A 23,261-nucleotide genomic window follows, 5' to 3' on the forward strand; every position below is an offset into this window, starting at 1 on the left:
TTTTTTGATGGTTAAAATATTGATAAATTTGCTTTACTCTGCAACTTGTAACATGATTTATTTTTTCTTTCTAAAAACTTTCTTTTTCCTTAATTTCTGTAATACTCTTACTGGTACTCTTCCAACGTTTGGCTATTCTCTTTTGTCCTTTGTAGGCAACTTTCACCTATCCTCTCTACCTGAAATCTGTACCTTTCAATCTTTTCCCACTCACATATTTACATGCCCAAATGCTCTTATTAATAATTTTGCAACTAAGGCAAGGTTAATTTTGCATTAGTTGGTGCAGAGGAAGATTTTTTCCATTAGAGACTTGCTCTCTTGAGAAGCTTGCCCAGGAAGTATAGTTTGAAATAAAAGAGAAGTAAGATAAGAATGAAGTCAAGCGAACTGCTTTCCTGTATATTCACTACGTTGTTGAAAGACATGGCTATCAGCCACATATAATGAAGCCAGAAAACCTGGAAGTCATTTTCAATTTTCCCTCTTATGTTCCTTTTTCTTGATCAATCACAAAGTGAAATGGACACTAATTTATAAATATGCCACATCTGTCCTCTTTGCTTCATCTCCATTTCTACTGTTCTAGTTCAGGTTTTCATCTTTGTTTGGAGTACTACTTTTTGTTCATCCATATGCCTGTAGTTTCTCCAGTTCCTCTTTCCATGTAGTTAATATTTGACATCAAGTGTTCTCCATCCCTACCCTTACTTCTGCTTTTATACAGCTTATGGCTGGCTAAATCATTGAATTCTTAGTGCTGAACATAGCCTCTGGAATATGGTGCACATGCAAATATCTTTGAATGATTAAGCATTGGAGACAGAGTAGGAGTCAGTATTAAGAACTCTTTAAATATCCTAATGTCACTGAATCCTGTGCCTTTTTTCATGGAACATCAGACATTTTTCTTATTGGAAAAAGTGTTCAATTTTTTTTTCTAGCCATGTAGAACTTTTTCTCCTGGGTTTGTTTGTTTGTTTGAGTCCTACTCTTTTACCAGTTACTTGTGAACAGTGGTCTTGACTTCTTTTCTCCTTGGAATACCTCCATCATTTGACATAATACTATAAATAATTGCCCAATATGTAATATGTGATTATTAGCATAAGTTTTCCATATAAGCTAATAAAAAAGCTGTTACATGGTTTCACTATGAAAACAAACCAGAATGACCTTGTGAGAGGTAGAAATAAACTCAAATCTTATTTTCTTTACAAAAAAGTGCCTTCTAGCTCACCTGCACTATTTGCTGAGGTCAGATTAACATCAGCAGCACTAGCCCTTCAATTACCATCAAAGAGTTACTTTATTATTAATTCCCCCTATTTAAAATTTTTTTAATCTAGCAAACAATGTTCATTAAAGTAATAAAATAGTTTCAAAATAAAGAAGAAATGAACATCAGCTGGAGCTTCTTGAGTTAACAAGTGAAACCTTCGACTTAATTGCTTTATGTAAGTATGTGTTAAAATAAGTAAAAAGTAAAATATAGCAGAGTCATGGATAAAATTTGACTCAATTTTAGTACGCTCATGTTGAGTTAAATTTTTTTTCTTTTAATTTCTTGAAATACTAAGGACATGGTAAAACACATCATGATGTAGTGAAACAGAGCCAGGAAATTTGATTTGAGGACTCTTGATGTATACGGTAAAAATTATATTATTATCAGCGGCATCTTTAAATTAAAAAGATTGAGGGATTATATGAATACCATTTAGTGTTCATTTAGATTTTCTAGCAGGTGCTAATTTTTAAATATGTTAAACTGCAAGAAGATTGACTAGATATATTAATACGTTTCTAATCTTTACCGATAAGCTTTATTTGGTCAATTTGGCTTATTTGATTTTACTTTAATTCTTAAAGGTAGATAATACAAAGTATCTTGTAGCCTGCTGAGCCTCAATTATTTTAGGGTCCAGATGAAGAGATAGTTATCTTTTTAGCATGCAACAAAAGCAGGGTGGGGCCTGGGAAAGCTAGCCCTCCATTTGTCCCGATGTGCAGTTTTATAATTGAGATGAGTTTGTATGTTGTGTTGTCATTAAAAAGTTTGTGAAGCTTTGCCTTAATTATCCATTTCCACTTTTCATGGAGAAATTACTAAAACCAGTGCCTTGGTATGTTTCTAGAAATAGTCAATGTATATATAAACATAAATGTATCTTTATATACATTTTTTCCACAAATAGTAACAATATACACTCTTTGATGTATTCTGCTTTTTCACTTAATAGCCTTGGAAATTGTTCCCTGATAGTACATACAGTGCTACTTTATTATTATTTTTTTTGCTGCATTGTGGTGTTTATTAAATGGATATATCATCTTTATTCACAAATGGCAAATTTTTAAGAAATGTTAATAGCTATTTAAAATAGATATATATTTTTTATATGATGTCTACTTTACCAAAGAAAACTTTCAAAACTTCTTAAAGTTGCAATTATGTCACTGGTGGTCACTTTCCACTGTTGTGGTTTTCCTAGATATCAATTTTCTCTCTTTGGCTGAACTATTGTGTTTCTAGCTGGGCTTTTATTATACAAGCAGAATGTTTTTGATCAGATTGTATTTACATGACAGCCTGGAACTGTGGCATTCTCTCAAGTACATTGTACACATTTAAAATATTGTCTAAATATTTATTCACATGATGGATTACTGTGGCTGAGAAAAGGCAGTTACAACCTATTAAGTAAATAATTTTAGTTTTTAAAAATTTGGAAAAGCTTTGAAGGGGTCATAATGTCTCATCTCAGTTGTTAGAAATGGCCACTGAATACCATTTTTTTTCTCTAAATGGTATTTTAATTCTTATTTGCTAAAGTAACTAAGCAAAAAGGGAAACGGGAAAAATGTAAACCAGTTGTCTGCAGGTATAGACTTTCCTTCGCCCTTCCCATGGTCAGATACCATCTCCTCATCATGAATGAGCAAATAGGCAAAATCATAATTAAACAAACAAAAGAATACTATACTAGCAAAATTTTAATCTTCCTGGAGGTTAAAACAAAATTTCAAAGATATGCAGCTGAATTGCAGAAATATTTAGCATAAGTAGTTATATTTCACTCAAATTTTCATAATGAATTGTGATTTTCATAAAAATAAAAATGACTTTATTTTTGTGAAACTTCTATTTAAGAAGTCATGCTTATTTTTAGGTCAGCTTGAAAATTGGACACTACATACTGTTTCTGTTTTTTCAAAAAGGAGACAAGGTTTTTGTTCTTAATTGTAGAGAATTTATTTAAACTTATGTAAGAGAAAATTTGTGTGTGTGCATTATTTTCTTTGTTCAATCATGTGGTGCCATGTTCTTTTATTTATAATTCAGACATTATTTGAACTTTACAAGCCTTTTGCATTTATTAGAGATGAATTTGTTACATTTTAAGAAAGTGAGAAAAATTGTGTTTTATTTCATGCAATACTAAGTTTATCTAAACATTGTAGGTTTGTGATTGTAACATCTTTTGACAAGCAAATTAGACCGTAGAAAGAGCATCCAACTTGGAGCTTGGGGCATATGGTGCTACCTTCTGCAAATATAACTCAAAAACAAGTCATTCCATTCAGTGAGAGGTTATGTTCAGACTTTAGTGTGGAAGGGAAAAAGCCTCTTATCTAAAAGAAAATAGTAATCTCAGTGGAAAAATGTACCTGTCTAAATTGAAACTAAAAGAGAGACTAAGAAAAAAAGAGAGACTAAGAAACCAGTGCACGCAATTTCATTATTTTCAAGATCTAAAACTACAGCTTGAATGTAAAAATAGTTAAAGAATATAAAGTAGCAGAAATCTAAGGAAGTAGTTATTTTGGCCATTATCCCAGCAACTAGGATTATTAATACTATGAAAACTTACTATATAAAATAATAGTAGAATTAAAATACAGTATCTGGTATCTTAAAGTATGTGTGGCACAATGATGAAACAAATTGTTCTGACATTATCTATTGAATACATAATTTTTACATGTCAACATCCTAATTTTAGTTTTCTTATCTGTGACTGATAGGTAAAATAGTCTATTATGTACACATCTTAATATTTCAACATATGGATAAAGATGAGGAAAGATCTATTGATCAGTTTTGAATTCAGATTGTCATTTTGAGCACATACTTCTACAGATGGTAGAGTGTTTGCCCATCAGAGCACCAATACCTTTGAGACAGCTGTTGCAAATAAACCTCTTTTACATGCTTTAGGTCAAGAGTAGTCAAACCTGTTACAGCACCTGCTTTTGCATATACAAATCTGTTGTTTTGTCATTTCATTAAACAAGAAGAGGTAACAGTCTCTTGTGGTTGTAAATAAGTCTGGAACATCGTCTATGTGAAATGAAATCCAGCAAAAAGACAGCTGTGATTTCTGTTGTGTAGTCAAGGGAGGTTGCTTCTGTTTGGGGCTTTGTTTTTGGAAGACTGCTCGTGATTTGGAGGGAGGGTAGAGAAGCAAGTGTATGTTTGGAGGCAAGAACAGAGAAGGTGTTTGCTGTCATTGACTGTAGGGTAGTTCTGAAGTTTGACATGCCCAGAAGCTAATGAATGCCATGTGGGGCCCCCATACACTGCATACCTCAGTTTTCATCATCTGGTGAGCCTGCAGCAGGATTTCCAGGCACTGGAGTCGACAACATGTCTACTTTGGTTTGGAACTGATTGATCCACGGAACAGAACATGCTTGTGGGATCTTCCCTTGCTATAGAATGACATAAATGATTGAAATGTTTTCTTTAGGAAAAAAGTATTATTTGTTTATAGATCTTATTGCTTATGGGAAAGAAATTGTCAAATAGTAATGCAAGCAGAGTTTGCTGGAAACTTTCACATTAGATTTGTGAATTATTGTCTTGTTTGACTTTGGCATATTAGAAATAAAACTGGGAAAACACAATTAGGTTAAAGAAAGGGTAGAATAAATTTTTTCCTTATCTGTATCTCTTAAAAAGAGTAGTGGCATAAAATAAAAATGGCACCTCAGGATTTGCAAAATGACAGAAGATTTTACTCTCTGTTGCCATAGATTGCTGTGGGGGAAGAAAAGGAAAATACTAGAATTGATGAACAAATGTTGCATGCTGTCATTTTAGATTACATTATTTTACTGTGTAGTTGTTCCTAGTTTTCCTTTTTGAACAATAGTGAAAAATGCTTATGACATAGAAAGTAATGTTACAAATCTGTTAATTGTGTTAATTATGTTTAAATGTGTTTCTTCTGACATGGAGTTACTATGAGCAGGAATAAAAAATATTGTTTTCTAGCGTTGGGGGGAATTAAAAATTCTTTCCTGACCTTTTAACCTTGTCAAATGATTTCCCTGCTCTTGACATAGTGCATTATATTTGCAAAGGTTGGAAGTTAACTCTTCAATGTACCAGACATCATTTTTATTGGGATATTAATTCTCAGAGGTGCTAATCTCATCAAGATTTGTAGGCATTTTCTTTCATAGGCCATTCTGATTTGTAGCTCTTTCTTTTCACAGCAGTATTAAATACCAAACCTTCTCTGATATGGAAGTTCATTAGAGATATGTCTTTGATGGCAGCCCTTTCCTGGCTTCAGTTTCAAATACCTTGATGTAAAGCTTAAGAAGCCATTGTGTTGTAAGCCCTCCTTGATGTGCCTTATTTAGATCTGCATAGTAAATCAAGGAAAGTAAATAACAAGGCAGCAGATGGAAGCATGGAGATAAGACCAGTGAACAATTGTATTTGTATTTTGTTATGATGTTGACAGGAGCTAAAATTCACTAATCTAGTTCAACTGATCTGCATTTCAAAGAAATCTCATTTAGCAGCAACTTGAAGGTTTGTAGGATAAAGTTCTTTTATTGCAGCTTTTATTGCATTCTTTGCTAATTTATCTGGTCAAGATTTAGCCTTGCTTACTTAAAGCAGCAAGCATGTTACAAGGAGTCTTAAATACTATGAAAGCATTAATGTCTAGACTATGAACTGAAGGTAATTACATGTCCAGCCTTGAATAGGGTACATTTAGAAAATGCTGTTGTCCAAACTCAATTGTCAGGGCAATATAGATAAGGTGGGTTTTTTTTTTTTTCCACCTCTCCTGCGTATTTGCTCTGAGATTTTTTTCCACATCATAAACAAGCTAATAAACAATCATCAACTACTCAGAAATTATTCAAAAAATAAGTGTAAGTACATCTCCTTTAAGTGTGAATCCATTGATGCTGATACTTGTTGTGCCTTTTTGAGAATGGAAGATTATTAGTTTTATAGTTTTGATACCCTTATTTGACTCTACAGTTATAAACGTGTAAATATATAAGTGAAATGGTTAATGTGAACTTCAAAGTGTTATAAAAAACATAGTCTGTAGACAACTTGTACAAAGAATATTGGTGTGTTCTACTTTTGATTAAATATATTATTTAATGGAAATTAGTATTTCGAAATGTGTTCAAAGAGATTAAATACTATATGTGTATATTTATATATAAACTGAATAGTGAGTAAATTTGGATTTCCAAAAGAAAAGACTGCTAGATTTAGGACAATTATCCTGAGGTCAAATCCTGTCTCTGCCATTTATACCCTCTAAGATTCTGGGGAAAATACTTCTGTGAATTTCTTCTGTAAATTGTGGGGATTGAACCAGAGTCTCACAAAGTCTTCCCAGTTAGAAGATCCTTATCATTCATTGACAATCTACTTTATGTCAGGTACCAGTCTTGACCCAAAGATTATGTGGATAAGTTCTTTTCCCTAAAATAACTCATGTAAATATTCCATTTTCTAAAATTGGCTGCTAATACAGTTATTAATAGAATATAAAAAATGACTTAGTACCCCTCTTTCTGACTCTTAACAACTACTTGGATGACCCTATATATGTTGGGTATTGTAAACCAAAAATAAAATTATAAGACCCCCAACTGACTGATGGACCCACCTCTCATCCAGGAAGGACATTCCAAAGTAAACCTGAACATCTAGTTCAGGCCATGATGGGAAGGGGGATCAGATATGCCTCATTATATCCTCTTCCTTTGGAATTCAGGCACAGCTGTTCAGCATTAACATTAAAACAGAGCTCTTAAGACTGACAAAACAGACTCTGTAGCAGTAAGACACCAAATTCCAGCGTGACTCTAGTATAGCATCACATGACAGATAGCAGACCCTCCAAAAAATTAAAGTGTTTTACCCCAAAATATATTTCTTTGACATATTTTGAAATGGCCCTGGAAAGCTGTCTCTTGTGGGGAAAAGCTACATTCCACAGGGAATCCCCTTCCCTTTTCAGGTCTTTTCCCTGATGCAGGAGAGAATTAGCGAGGAATCTGGCACCATTTTAGGTCTGATAACGTTAGCAGTGGAAAGTGTCTGTGTCATGTGGCACCAAAGTATTTTAGTAGCAAATCTGTATGGGTCTGCAACAACCTCAATTCTTACCTCCTCAGAAGAAAGAATTTGATTGAGGGGCATAAGGCAGGAGACACTGAGGCAAGTTTTAAAGCAGGAGTGAAAGTTTATTAAAAAGTTTTCGATCAGGAATGAAAGGAAGTACACATAGAAGAGGGCCAAGTGGGTGACTTGAGAGATCAAATGTGTGGTTTGACCTTTTGACTTGGAGTTTTGTATGTCAGCATGTTTCTGGGGGGTTGCATCCCTTCTCCGCTGACTCTTCCCTTGGGGTGCGCTGTCTGCATGCACAGTGGCTTGCTAACACTTGGGAGGGGAGCATGTGCAGTGTGTTTACTGAGGTTGTACACATGTTCACTTGAGGCGTTCTTCCCTTACCAGTCTGAGTGTTACTAGAAGGTCATACACGAGTTAACCTGTGCCATTTAGCCTCTTAATGCACATGCTTCCTCCCACTCACCCAACTCCTGAGATCTTATCCGGAAGCTGCTGATCACCAGTTTTAGTTTTTTTTCTATCAAGAGACTGCCTTTTCCTGGTGCTGGCTGCCACCAATTATTATTTTACAGAGACAGTTAACAATAACTTGAAATGTTATTGGTTGCCTGACATTTTTAGTGTGTGTGTGCGTATGGGAGGAGAGCTCTCTCCTGCTCTGCTCATGTCTGACTAGCTACCCACTGTAACAGTAGGAGCTCTGAAGCCAGCTACCTGGAGGCTTCATCTGCATGATAAAAGATTGGGTTTCACAGCCCCTTATCTTAACCCAGATATTCCTTTCTGTTGATTCCAGTTCTTCAGATAATAACTCTTTCAACCAGTTGCCAATGAGAAAATCTTTGAATCCACCTATGACTGGGAGACCCATTCCCACTTCCAGTTGTTCCACCTTTCAAGACCAGACCATTGTATATCTTACATGTATTGATTGATGTCTTACGTCTCCCTCAAATGTATAAAACCAAGCTAAGGTCAACAACTTGGGCACATGTCCTCAAGATCTCCTGGTGTTGTGTCACAGGTCATGGTACTCATATTTGGCTGAGAAAAAATCTCTTCAAATATTTTTCAAACTTGACTTTTAGTTGACAGTATGCTAGTTTTAATCTTACTTTTCATACTGTATGTAGTGGGCCTTAGGAAAGAGATTTATCTTATCATTTAAAAGAAATTGTCATGTAACATGATTTTCATGAAAAACAATCTTAAATTTTAATGTTGACTTAGAACTTTAAATAAATTATTTAATACCACGTGTTTTATTTGCCTATCTCAGTATAGATTGTCTAGTAAGTTTTTTATAAAAGCCAATGACTTGGTTGGCATGACACATATTTTTGACAGATTTATTTATTTGGAAATAATGGCAGTGATAATTATTTCTTGCAATTCATAAAGATAAAAGATTAAGAAGGACTTAACATAACTGTCTTTGAGTTATACTATAGCTCTGCCTCTATCTTCCATACCATTCCTTGTCAAATGACTCAGTAATTTCTTCATAATAAAGCTACATTGTTAGGAAAGACACAGATGAATAATATATTCTCTATTTTCAAATAATTTTAAATTAAATGTTAGAAATCAGGTATGTGGACAAATGTATTACATAGTAGATTACATGGACAGTTTTTAGAGGGGAGCTGTAGAGAAAATGCTATTTGAGTAGCTTATTCCTGGCTAAGAGAATAGGGGAGTATTTCATGGAGTTAATGGTAATTAAATTGAGGCTTGAAAGGTATGGTAACATTTGGACAAATAGAATTTGAGAAAATAGAGACATGCTAAGTGGAGCAAATTGAGACTCTAAAAAAATCAAAGCAAATATCTAATAGTTCAGTTTGATTCTAGAATGTAGAGATAAGTGAAACAAAGTAAAGGAGAGGCAAATTCAGTCCTAAGAATGAAAGGCCTTAGGTTTTAGGCTAATAAGTTTTGTTTTATTTGGTAGGTATTGAGGAGCCCCTCCCTATCCTAGTTGATGCACTTGTAGGAAGAGGCACCAGGGAAATATTTGCATGACTTGAAGTCACATATATTAAATTTAGGCATTAATGTGTTCCCCCACTTCCCCCTATGCCAGCCTAATATACTATAGAAACATATTATATATTTGCAAAAGGTATGTCTGACATGTTCTATAAAGATAATGATGAGAGGGATGTTTGAAGACATTCGGTGGATGTGAGAAATATGAATTTGAAATTGTTATTGGAGTAAAGAGGGAAAAACTGTCATTATAGTAGTAGGTGGAAGAGAGACTGCTTTTAAGATGCTTTCTAGAGACACTTAGTATTCTTTGGTATATATTTAAGAAACAACAATATTTAAGAAAACAAACAAAAAGGCTTGAGATAGAACTGAAAATATATCAGCCATTATTTGAATAAGAGTCAGAATCAGAATATTCAAGTGAAGATACTTAAGAGTCAGTGGAAGACAGCTGAGCAAAAGAGGATGAAAAATTGCATTTACTAGATGTTTTAAAGTGCTAAAAGTCAATAACAAATATTTGGTCAAAATGTAAGTGTGTTGTATAGCAAAATATATTTACTGATTGTTCAAAACTCAAACCAGACTTTATTTGGAAAACATGTTGTACTTGGTTGTCAGGTCGCAGGCTAGCCCATCCATTTGCACTCGTGTTAAAAAAGAAGGGAGTGGTCCTTGTCTTTTACAGAGCTTGCAAGTATTATTTGTTGGTATTTATTTATTTTTTAAATATGAAATTAGTTGTTAAATCTTAAAAATTGGACTCTGTCTCACTCACTCTCTCGTGCACACACATAATGATTTACCAGTCTGTCTGGAAAATTCTGATTTGGCAAGACTAAACCTACATTCCTACAAAGCAGTAATGGCGGTAATTTTATGGGGCTTAAAAAAACACCTCTTTAGAGACTTTGCCATAGTCTCATGAAACTTTCCTTTATCTTGCACCTTGCCTAATTAATATTTTTGTCTTTAGGTATTTTATTTTGTGACCCTTATGATGTATGTGATATTTATCATATTATTCTTTCTGGTGATTGTTGCCTTGAAACCTAACGACTACATGCAAAAGTTTTTGTAGTCAAAATAAGTTGGGATTACAAATGAGAGACCAGTAACTGATCACTTATTCTAGCGGGTTTAGATTCACTCTGTTTTATGTTGCCTTGGAGTTTTCTGCAGATGTTCACTCCTTCCATAACTGTTGGTTGTTTCCTTGGTCTGGGAACAATACTATCAGATTTACATTCAGAAAAGCAAATAACAAAAAAACTTAGGTTGGGTGTGTAGTATGGATTCAAGAGAGTTAAGACTGAAGGGTAAAGGACCAGAAAGGAGATTGTATAACCAGTAGGTATTTTAAATGTGAAGGTTAGGGGAGGGTTGTGGACTGGATGTATATGTTCGAGAATCATTTGCAGCAAGTAGTTGTTGATTCAAGAAATAGAATACAAATTGGGACTAGAATGGTATCTTGAGAAAACTGACATGATAGAAGCACATGTAAGAATAGTAACCCACAAGACTGAAGAAGCAGGGTTGAGAGTTAGGAGAGGAATTAAGAAAGAGTGGTATGCAAACCAAAGGAAGAGTTTTGAGAAGGAAAGAGTAAACAATGAGCTAAATGAAGCAGAGAAGTTAAGCAAACTATGAATTAAGAAGTCACATTGGATTTTTCAGCTAGGTTATTCCTTTCCTGATAATAAAATGTTTAGTTTCAAGGATATAAAGATTTACTAAACTCTGGGACCGTCTATATAAATTTATTAATGTTGAAAGAATGGAATCTCATTCATTCTAATTCCAACCAATGATTTTTTTTTCATGTAACAGCATCATGGAAAGTAACGAAAAAGAAAAAAAAACAGTAATTTGTTTATAAAAAGAAATAAATGATAAATGAATAATACACTAATGATATTTTGGATGAATATGTAAAATTACCATCCGAACTGGGATACTTTGGAGAGGGAAAGGGATGGCTGTTAATAATTGCAATAGGTATGAACCACATGTATCCCAGCTAATCCAGGACTAACGATCACTGAAATTGTACTTCACATTTATTCAGTGCTAGTTATGCTAGGAGCCAAAGGGGCAAGTTACCCTTGGGCTTCTGAAGGTTCACCAAAAAATCAACTTGCAAAAGATAGATTAATTGGAAAAAGGCATACAAATTTATTTAACATGTATACATAGGAGCCCTCAGCATGAAGATCCAAAGATACAGGGGAAGTTCTCTATTTTTATACAAAGGCTCAACACACTATAGACAGCTGAGTAGAAATATTGGAGGAAACGGGTATGATTTAATGCTAATAGACTGAGTGGAGAACTCCAGCAAGGCCTGTCTGTCTAGATTCTCTCTGGCCTCTAAGCATGCATTCCTTCCTGGTATGGGGCAGGACTTTCTGGGGATCTGAAGACCTACAGTCAAATAGTATAGGTCAGATAATTTCTTTACAGCAAGTTATGACACGGAAAGGTGAGGGAAAAAATTAGAGTAATATTTTTAGGTTTTGACTAGCTTTGGGGAAAGGGGGCTTTGATTTCTAGGACTTCCCTTGAGGAAGAGGGATTCTAGTTTCTATGGCTAGCCTTGGGGGAAAATGGGACTGAGAGAAAGGAGTGCAGAAGATAAGAGACAAAACTTTGCTTTCTGAGGCTACTTCTGAGGCCTTCATTTTGGGATATTGTTTTCTGAGCCCCAAAACTACCAGACAATAAGAAGAGTTCTTTATAGGTTTATCTCATGACTAGTTTTAGTTGACAACATTTGTAATTCTTTCTTTGTATATGGTGAATTCATTGACATATATACTCTACATAATTATGGTGACTTAAATGTTTATTTAAAAAAAAGGTGCCCACTATATCCAAGCTCTGTCCTAAGGGATGGGAAATGAAGATGATTAATACATAGTTCTAGTTGTTAATGACTACCAGCATACTTGAGAGAATCTGCAAATGAAATTTTAATGTATTATAGTAAAGTGTCATGTTGATAGTGTGGTTTGTGAAGACCTCAACTAGTATTTTAGTACATTATATACTATAATTTTTAGGGTTAAGGTTAAGAAAAAGTACAGCTAGTTGTACATATAAGTGGGATTTTCTCTATCATAAAAAGTATATTTTCTCTATGTGTGTGTGTGTGAATAGTTCAGTTCTGTATCACAAAGGGATGCATTTCCATATTGATAATGTAATTTTAGCCACACTAAAGCTATATCCTGTGAAGAAGAGTCTGGCATACTCCTCTGACACATCTGGTAGATACGGATGGCATTAATTAGCATACGTATTGTTATAAATGACATGTCAGTCCAGGACAACAAAAAGTATTTGTTATTGATGTCAATCATTTATCCTTTGTCAGTTCAAAAAGCTTCCCTAAAGGAATGTGCTTGGTCTTCACTGACCCAAAATACTGCAAAACCACTTCTGTGTTCTGGAAACTAAAGCAGAACTACTTGTGCTTCAACTGTCATGTGGATATTTTCATCTAGAAAGTGCCTGTTGATAAGTTTCAGTACTAAGACTTTGAAATTTGGCCAAGATTAGTTGAATCTTTAGAAAAGAAAACAAAACACCTACTCTAATCCTAAAATCTAATCTTCAGTGGATATAGCTTTAATCTTCGGTAATGAAATTTATGTTTTTATTTCACCTTGAAATAATTTTGAGATATTCCAGGTAAATAATTGCGAATATCATTTACATTGGTTAAAAACAGAAGAAAATTGCACGAGTATCAATTTGTGATCAGATGATGATTTAAAGAGGTGCCCTTTTGCCCACATATATTTTACTTTTTGTATCTTAGCTATTCTGATATAGATGTCTTTTGGCTTTGTTTTAACTATTTTCTCACAATAGTTTTTTTTTTTTTTAAATAAATACCGCCAGTATATTGTGTTAAGTTTATGAGCAAAAACTAACTTTAAAGTGCTATCATGCACGTTTCCCCTAAACACGTGTGTGTGTGTGTGTGTGTGTGTGTGCGTGTATATGTGTATATATATATAATTTTGCTTTAAATGTTCCCCCTGAATTCCAGTTTATTATTTAGTGGAAGGGAGTATGAGTGATTTTAAGATAAGGCAAGGGGATGTGATCCAGGTAATGGCACATGTTGAAGACATTTATCTTTCTTTTTTTTTTGAGACAGGGTCTCACTCTGTTGCCCAGGCTGGAGTGCAGTAGCATGATCTCAATCTCGGCTCACTACAGCCTTTGCCTCCTGGGTTCTTGCAATTCTTGTGCCTCAGCCTCCTGAGTGGCTGACATTACAGGCGCATGTCACCATGCCTGGCTAATTTTTGTATTTAGTAGAGACGGGGTTTCACCATGTTGGCCAGGCTAGTCTTGAACTCCTGAGCTCAAGTGATCTGCCTGCCTTGGCCTCCCAAAGTGCTGGGATTACAGGCGTGAGTCAGCATGCCAGGCCGAAGATATTTATCTTAATTCTTAATTTTAATGATGCAGAAAATACCCATTATTGGAAACTTAGGTTGTGATGAAATTTGAATATAGAATGAATTCTCTTAAACTTATGAATGTTCATCTCACCAAAGGTCAGATATTCATCTATCACATTTCTGTGTTCTTGTAAAGAAAGGTGGGATGTGTTGCATTTTTACATCTTATAAATTTGTTTGAGAATTAAAATGAAACCAGATTTAGAAGATACCCATGTTAAATACTCTAAGATGTCCAATATACCTTGCTTCAGTAGCAGTTTCCCAACCTTTGTACCATTAAAAAAAATCTCATTCCAGATTTCTTGCTGTCTTACAGACCCTGTACTGTTTCTGGTCTGTTTCATGTTCTTAAAATCATCTTTTTTAATTATTCCATTAAAATTTTCAAAAGTATTTTTTCCTTTACACTTTTCTAATCATCCTGTAATTCTTCAGCCCTAAGACATTAAAAAAATGAGTAAAAATATCTCATACCTAATCGTCTTTGCCAGTCCATTCAAACTCATGGATTTGCAAAATTATGTTAAAGTCTTTTAAAAAATACATTTGAGTAGGCTTTGTAGTCATTTAGATTTTGAATATTAATTTTCTCTTGCTATGCTGCTTAGCCATAAAAATGAAAAAGAAGATAGATGTGGGTTTCTTTTAGTGGTGTTAATTTAAATACTAGATTTATTTATTATAATGTTTAACAAGGCAATTCTTATATTTCTGTTCACCTCATATCCAACAGAAAATAATAGGAAGATTCAACCCCCCAGTACAGTAAGAAAAAAAAAACTGATGCATTTTGTAGTAATTGATTAAAAGTATAATTTCCCTCTAGATCAAACAAATAATAGAAGTCTGTTGAAGCTTTGTCCTGACCTATCCTGGAAGTAGAATACTCTGGAGAAAGGAGCATTGTAAGCACAAAGAATAAGATTCCTCAATCCTGAGAGAGAGAATGAAAGTCTAACTCTCCACATGTAAGTCATCTGTACTCTACATATTTTTCATCTCTCAGTTTTTATTGCTATTCAGGTTTTAGTAGAAATAATTTGCTGACAATATTGTTTGGATTTTTTCTTCTACAAAATATGCAGGTGTTATGGTCGTAACTTCTAAGTTTTGATTTGTGACAATACTTACTAACATAATATAAAATGATACCTTACAATAATAATATTTAATGTAAAATAGATTAATATTAATTGTATTTTCTGATGGAGAGCTGTTAAGAATTTTGAGTATTCTGATGAAAAGAAGGAAATTTCCTTTGATATAGTATCTGCAGTTTTGCCATTATAATCTCTTTTTGCTCTAAACTTTGGTTTTTTTTCTTTTATATTTCTTCATATCTGAGAATAAGACTATCTTAATATGTCTGCTTGAATCTACCACCTGGTAAAAGATACATTAATTTCTTTATTCACTCTGTGTGGTGAAACTGAATTGGACTGAATTTGTATCCATAATCTGCAACACAAATATATCAATTTTGTCACCTCCGTGTACTGGAAAGACTGATTCCCTATCTGTTAGGAAAAACTTAAAAGATATGTATTAATGATTATATAGAAACATAGAATTTTGTTGCTGTTCAGAAGTTGATAGAAGGAGGATAGAAGCTAATACTTGTCTTAGGACAATTAGGAAGAAATCCCTTGTTCTTTGTGATAACTTTTACCTGGAAAGTTACCTAGGGCATCATCCTTATGATAGTGTGGTATAATGGTATGTGATATACTGGTTTAACTGCCAGAAATTTGACTTTTACTTAATAATTGATCATTTTATTATTCCTCAGTGAAAGATCTCAATGATACGTATTTTTTGGTCTTTAAAAGTTCAAATTCTACAGTAGAAAATGAAAACTTAATAAAGTTGACTATGGCTAAGTCATACATTGCATACAGTTATCTCCAAAATTGACAAGGTTTTCAATGCAATATTCTTACTGACATAGCATCTGATGGAGTGGTCCAAGTGGCCCACAGTGAAAAATCTACATAATTTCCAGGTTCATGTTTAATCTTGTTATGTGGTGCATTCTGATAGAGCCACCTAAACACTGGTCATTCCTGAAAATCTACAATTATAAATTAGCACAAACTGAATTTAGCAGTAACTATGCATAGAAAAGGAAGACTTTTTCGTTTTGGACATAGATGTTCAGTTCAAAACTTTTTTGTTGTTTTTTTGGTTTTGGACTTAGATGTTCAGTTCATAACTTTTCTTTTTTTTTGAGATGGAGTCTCACTGTCATCAGGCTAGAGTACAGTGGTGCGATCTCGGCTCACTGCAACCTCCCCCTCCTGGATTCAAGTGATTCTCCTGCCTCAGACTCCCTGAGTAGCTGGGAGTACAGGCGTGTGCCACCACACCCAGCTAACTTTTGTATTTTTAGTAGAGACGGGTTTTCACCATGTTGGCCAGGATGGTCTCGATCTCTTGACCTCGTGATCCGCCCGCCTCAGCCTCCCAAACTGCTGGGATTACAGGCATAAGCCACCGTGCCTGTCCCAAAACATTTTTTAAATCATTGAACTAGATAGAAAAACCTTGAAGAAATACTACAAACCTTACCATTCTTTTCACTAACATGAAGCAACTTTTCTTCTTATTGAAAAGTGTGATGAAACTTGAAAAGCCTATTTAAATTTGGTGGGTCAGTAGTGCGCTCCCATTTATGGTTTGAGGCTGATGAAGAATTGGAAAATAATGCCGTTCACAGAAAAATCTTGGTGACCCTCTGCTCTACAGAAATAAAAATGAACAAATTATAGCACAGATTATAGTGGTTGAACTGCAGAAATAAAAAGTTGAGTGGAAAACCTCTACCCCCCAAAATTATACAGTATGTATATTTATATTTATATATATATATAAAGTTCCAAACTAGACTTTAGTGTTTGGAAATGCAACAAGTGATGATAACAAAATTGGAATAATGGTTAAATTGTAGGTAGGTAATAAATTGAGGTGGAGGTTCCAGAATTTTCTGGTATGTTGGAAACATTCTGTTTGTTCACCTGTCTGATAGTTACATGGAAGTTTGTTTCATGAAAATCTATTGGTGAGAAACTGGATGCTTTTCTGCTAAGGTCAGGGACAAGGCAACGAGGTTCCTTCTCACCTCTCCTATTCCACATTATACTGGAAGTCCTAGCTAAGGCAAGAAAACAAAAAAAGGAAACAAAAGACATTATGATTGGGAAGGAAGAAATAAAACTGTTCATTTGCAGACGCCATGATTGTCTATATAGAAAATCCCATATAATCAATAACAACATAAACTCCTGAAACTAATGAGTGATTAGTGTTAACACAAGGTTAATATACAAAAGTCAATTGCTTTCTCAGATGCCAGCAGTGAACAATTGGGGTTTTAAATTAATAATACAGTACTGTTTATATTAACACCAAAAAGATAAATACTTAGATATAAATCTAATAAAATATGTATAAGATCAATATTAGGAAGACAATAAAACTCTGATGAAAGAAAATCAAAGATCTAAATAAATGGAGAGATAGTCCCTGTTCATGGATAGATGGATTCAATATTTAGATGTCACTTCTTCCTAAGTTGATATGTATATTCAACACAATCCCTGTCAAAATCCCAGCAAGTTATTTTGTGGATATTGACAAACTAATTCATGAGTTTATTCGGAAAGGAAGAGGCCCACATTAGCCAACGTAATATTGAGGAAGAAAAAGAAAATCAGAGGACTGACAGTCTCCAACTTTAAGACTTAGTATAAAGCTAAGTAATCAAGACAATATGGTATTGTTGAAAGAACATAGACAGATCATTGAAACAGAGTAGAAAACTCAGAAATGGACCCACACAAATATAGTCAATTCATCTTTAACAAAGGAGCAAAGACAATTCAAGGAAGAAAGGACAGTGTTTTCAACAAATAGTGCTTAAACAACTGGACATTTATGTGTTAAAAAAGTTAATCTAGACGACCTTATACCTTTCATAAAAGTGAACTCAAAATGGATCACAAAGCTAAATATAAAACAAAAAACTATAAAACTTCTAGAAGATAACATAGAAGAAAATCTAAGTACCCTTGGGTTTGCTGATGACTTTTTAGATACAACATCAAAAATATGATCCATGAAAAAAATTAATAAGTTGGATTTCATTAAAATTAAAAATTTCTGTTTTGAGGAAAGCTACTGTTAAGAGAATGAAAAGATAAGCCACAAACTGGGAGAAAATATTTGTGAAATAGGTATCTGATAAAAGATTTGTATCTAAAATATACTACAAAGAACTCTTAAAAATAATAAGAAAACATATGGCTAGGTGCGGTGGCTCATGCCTGTAATCCCAGCACTTTGGGAGTTCCGAGGTGGGCAGATCACGAGGTCAGGAGATCAAGACCATCCTGGCTAATATTGTGAATCCTCGTCTCTACTGAAATTACAAAAAAATTAGCCAGGCATGGTGGCATGTGCCTGTAGTCCCAGCTACTCGGGAGGCTGAGGCAGGAGAATTGCTTGAACCTGGGAGGCAGAGGTTGCAATGAACCAAGATTGTGCCACTGCACTCCCACCTGGGTGACAGAGTGACTTCGTCTCAAAAATAAATAAATAAATAAAATAAGAAAACATATAACTCAATTTAAAAATGGACAAGAGCTCTAAACATATACCTAACTACAGAAGATTTACATATGGCAAGTAAGCCTATGAAAAGATGCTCAATATTGTATGTCATTAGATAATTGCAAATTAAAACATTGAGGTACCACTACAGACTTATTAGAATGGCAAAAATCCAAAACACTGATAACACCAAATGATGGTGAGGATGTGGAGCAATGGGAATTCTCACTCATTGCTGGTGGAATGCAAAGTCATATAGCCACTTTGAAAGACAGTTTGGTAGTTTCTTACAAAGGTAAACATAGTCTTACTATGTGATCCAGCAATGACACTCCAAAGTATGAAATGAGTTGAACTCCAAATTAGCTGAAAACGTAAGTCCACACAAAAACTTGCACAAGAACATTTATAACAAGCAACTTTAACTAGGGTAACTTGGTTAAACATCCTAGATGTCTTTCAGTAGGTTAATGGATAAACAAGCTGTGATACATCCAGACAAGGGAATATTATTCAATAATAAAAAGAAATGAGCTACGAAACCACAAAAAGACATAGAAGAACCTTAAATGTGTACTGCTAAGTGATTGAAGCTATGTGAAGAGGCTGCATACCGTATGATTCCAACCACAGGCATATGCTGTTTTGTGGTGGTTCACTTTGTTGTGCTTTGCAGATACTATGTTGTTTTACAAATTGAAGGTTTGTGGCAACCCTGAGTTGAGCAAGTCTATTGGTGCCACTGATATGGTTTGGCTCTGTGTCACCATCCAAATCTCATCTCATAGCTCCCATAATTCTCACGTGTTATGGGAGGGACCCAGTGGGAGATAATTGAATCATGGGGGCAGGTCTTTCCCGTGCTGTTCTCGTGATGGTGAATACGTCTCAGGAGATCTGATGGTTTTAAAAACGAGAGTTTGGGCTGGGCACGGTGGCTCAGGCTTGTAATCCCAGCACTTTGGGAGGCCGAGGCAGGCGGATCAGGAGGTCAGGAGATCGAGACCATCCTTGCTAACATGGTGAAACCCTGTCTCTACTAAAAATACAAAAAATTAGCTGGGCGTGGTGGCAGGCGCTTGTAGTCCCAGCTATGAGGGAGACTGAGGCAGGAGAATGGCGTGAACCTGGGAGGTAGAGCTTGCAGTGAGCCGAGATTGCACCACTGCATTCCAGCTTGGGTGACAGAACAAGACTCCATCTTAAAAAAAAAATAAAAAAACAAAAAAAACCCACGAGAGTTTGCCTGCACAAGCTCTCTCTTTGCATGCTGGCATCCATATAAGACATGACTTGCTTCTCCTCACCTTCCACTGTGATTGTGAGGCCTCCCACGCCACGTGGAACTGTGAGTTTATTAAACTGTTTTCCTGTATAAATTACCCAGTCTTGGGTATGTCTTTATGAGCAGTGTGAAAATGGACTAATACAGTAAATTGGTACAGTAAGTGGGGCTCTGCTGAAAAGTTACACAAAAATGTGGAAGTTATTTTGGAACTGGGTAACAGGCAGAGGTTGGAACAGTTTGGAGGGCTCAGAAGAAGACAGGAAAATGTGGGAAAGTTTTGAACTTCCTAAAGACTTGTTGAATGGCTTTGCCCAAAATGCTGATAGCGATATGGATGATAAAGTCTAGGCTGAGGTGGTCTCAGATGGAAATGAGGAACTTGTTGGGAACTGGAGCAAAGGTGACTTTTGTTATGTTTTAGCAAAGAGACTGGTGGCATTTTGTCCCTCCCCTAGAGATTTTTGGAACTTTGAACTTGAGAGAGATGATTTAAGATATCTAGCAGAAGAAATTTCTAAGCAGCAAAGCATTTGAGAGATAACTTGGGTGCTGTTAAAGGCATTCAATTTCATGAGGGAAGCAGAGCATAAAAGTTTGGAAAATTTGCAGCCTGACAATGCGATAGAAAAGAAAATCCCATTTTCAGAGGAGAAATTCAAGCCTACTGCAGAAATTTGCATACATAAAGAGGAGCTGAATGTGAATCCTCAAGACAATGGGGAAACCGTCTCTGTGGCATGTCAGAGGTCTTCATGGCATCCCCTCCTTCTAGGCCAGGAAGCCTAGGAGGAAAAAGTTGTTTAATGGGCTGGGCTCAGGGTCCCTGTGCTGGGTGTAGCCTAGGGACTTGATGCCCTGCATCCCAGCCACTCCAGCCATGGCTGAAAGGGACCAATGTAGAGCTAGGGCTGTGGCTTCCGAGGGTTCAAGCCTCAAGCTTTGGCAGCTTCCATGTGGTGTTGAGCCTGCAGGTACACAGAAGTCAAGAATTGGGGTTTGGGAACCTCTGCCTAGATGTCAGAGGATGTGTGGAAATACCTGCAAAGGCAGAGTTTGCTGCAGGGGCGGGTCCTGATGGAGAATCTCTGCTAGGGCAGTGCAGAAGGGAAATGTGGGGTCAGAGCCCCCGCACAGAGTCCCTACTGGTGCACTGCCTGGTGGAGCTGTGAGAAGAGGGCCACCGTCCTCCAGATCCCAGAACAGTAGATCCACGGACAGCTTGCACCATGTACCTGGAAAAGCCACAGTCACTCAACGCCAGCTGGTGAAAGCAGCCGGGAGGGAGGCTGTACCCTGCAAAGCCACAGGGGCAGAACTGCCCAAGACCATGGGAACCCACCTCTTGCATCAGCATGACCTGGATGTGAGACCTGGAGTTAAAGGAGATAATTTTGGAGCTTTAAGATTTGACTGCCCTGCTGGATTTCAGAATTGCGTGGGCCCTGTATCCACTTTGTTTCGGTCAATTTCTTCCATTTGGAATGGCTGTGTTTTCTCAATGCCTGTATCTCCATTGTATCTAGGAAGTAACTAGCTTGCTTTTGATTTTGTAGGCTCATAGGGGGAAGGGACTTGGCTTGTCTCAGATGAGACATTGGACTGTGGACTTTTGAGTTAATGCTGAAATAAGACTTCGGAGGACTGTTGGGAAGGCATGATTGGTTTTGAAATGTGAGGACATGAGACTTGGGAGGGGCCAGGGCTGGTTTGGCTGTGTGTCCTCACCCAAATCTTATCTTGTAGCTCCTGTAATTCCCAGGTGTTGTGGGAGGGACCTGGTGGGAGATAATTGAATCATGGGACAGGTCTTTCCCGTGTTGTTCTTATGATGGTGAATAAGCCTCAGGAGATCTGATGGTTTTAAGAATGAGAATTTCCATGCACAAGCTCTCTCTTTGCCTGCTGCCATCCATGTAAGACATGTCTTGTTCTTCCTTGCCTTCCACCATGATTATGAGGTCTCCCCAGCCATGTGGAACTGTAAGTCCATTTAACTTCTTTCTTTTGGAAATTGCCCTGTCTCAGGTATGCCTTTATCAGCAGCATGAAAAAGGACTAATATAGCTGCTTTTCCAACAGAATGTGATCACTTTGTGTCTGTATCACATTTTGGTAATTCTTGCAATATTTGAAACTTTTCGTGTTATTATATCTATTATGGTGAGCTGCGATCAGTGATCTTTGGTGTTACTATTGTAATTGTTGGGGGCCCAGAAACTGGACCCATGTAAAACAGCAAACTTAATTAATAAATGTTATGTGTGTTCTGATTGCTCCACCAACTGGTCCTTCCCTGTCTCTCTCCTTCTCTTCAGGCTTCCTTCCCTCTTCCCTTAAAAACAGCAATGTTGAAATTAGGCCAAGTAATAAACCTGCAATAGCCTCTAAGTGTTCAAGTGAAAGGAAGGGTCACATACCACTCACTTTAAATCAAAAGTTAGAAATGATTCAGTTTTGTGAGGAAGGCATGTGGAAAGCCAACATAGGCTGAAAGTTAGGCCTCTTATGACAAACAGCCCAAAGTTCTGAATGCAAAGGAAAAGTTCTTGAATGAAATTAAAAGTGCTACTTTAGTGAACATATGAATGATAAGAAAATGAAACAGGCTTATTGTTGATATGAAGAAAGTTTTAGTGGTCTGGAGAAAAGGTCAAGCCAGCCACAACATTCCCCTAAGCCAAAGCCTAATACAGAGCATGGCCCTAACTCTCTTCAATTTGGTAAAGGCTGAGAGAGGTGAGGAAGATGCAAGAAAAATGTTTGAAGCTAAGAGAGGTTGGTTCATGAGTTTAAAGGAAATAAGCCAACTTCATAACATAAAAGTTTGAGGTGAAACAGCATATGCTGATATAGAAGCTGCAGCAAGTTATCCAGAAGATCTAGCTAAAATCATTGATAAAGTTGGCTACATTAAACAACAGATTTTCAATGTGGATAGAACACTTTTATTGTAAGAAGATGCCATCTAGGAATTTTCTAGCTAGAGAAGTGAGGTCAATGCTTGGCTTCAAAGCTTCAAAGGACAGGCTGACTCTTTTGTTAGAGGCTAATGCAGCTGATGACTTTAAGTTGAAGCCAGTGCTCATTTACCATTTTGAAAATCCTAGGGCCTTAATAATTAAATGCTAAATCTACTCTGTCTTTGCTCTAGAAATGAAGCAACAAAGCCCAGATGACAGCGCATGTGTTTCAGCATGGTTCACTGAATATTTTAAACCCATTGTTGAGGCCTCCTGCTTTTGAAAGTTTCTTTCAAAATATTACTGCTCATTAATAATGCACCTGGGCCAGGTATGGTGGCTTACACCTGTATCCCCGCATTTTGAGAGGCGAAGACAGGAGGAACACTTGAGGCCAGGAGTTCAAAACCAGCCTGGGCAACATAAAGAGACCTCATCTCTGCAAATAATTAAAAAATTAGCTGGGCATGGTGGCATGTGCCTGTAGTCCCAGCTACTTGGGAGGCTGAGGCAGGAGG

At 36.0% G+C, this 23,261-nt stretch overlaps 1 protein-coding gene across 16 annotated transcripts in view; it reads left to right on the top strand.

Annotated features, from left to right (window-relative positions):
• Positions 1-23,261, top strand: part of FOXP2 (forkhead box P2) — a 607,270-nt gene that overhangs the window by 61,795 nt on the left and 522,214 nt on the right. For 13 of the 16 annotated variants that reach the window (XM_054559697.2, XM_063726142.1, XM_054559691.2 and 10 more), the window contains exon 2: positions 14,714-14,855. The exons of the other annotated variants lie outside the window; for them this stretch is intronic. The gene's annotated coding sequence lies outside the window, so the exon portion shown is untranslated. The remainder of the gene's footprint in view (positions 1-14,713; positions 14,856-23,261) is intronic. 16 annotated transcript variants of the gene reach the window in all.

This window comes from Pongo abelii, chromosome 6, assembly GCF_028885655.2.
Source record: "Pongo abelii isolate AG06213 chromosome 6, NHGRI_mPonAbe1-v2.0_pri, whole genome shotgun sequence".
Classification (NCBI taxonomy): domain Eukaryota; kingdom Metazoa; phylum Chordata; class Mammalia; order Primates; family Hominidae; genus Pongo; species Pongo abelii.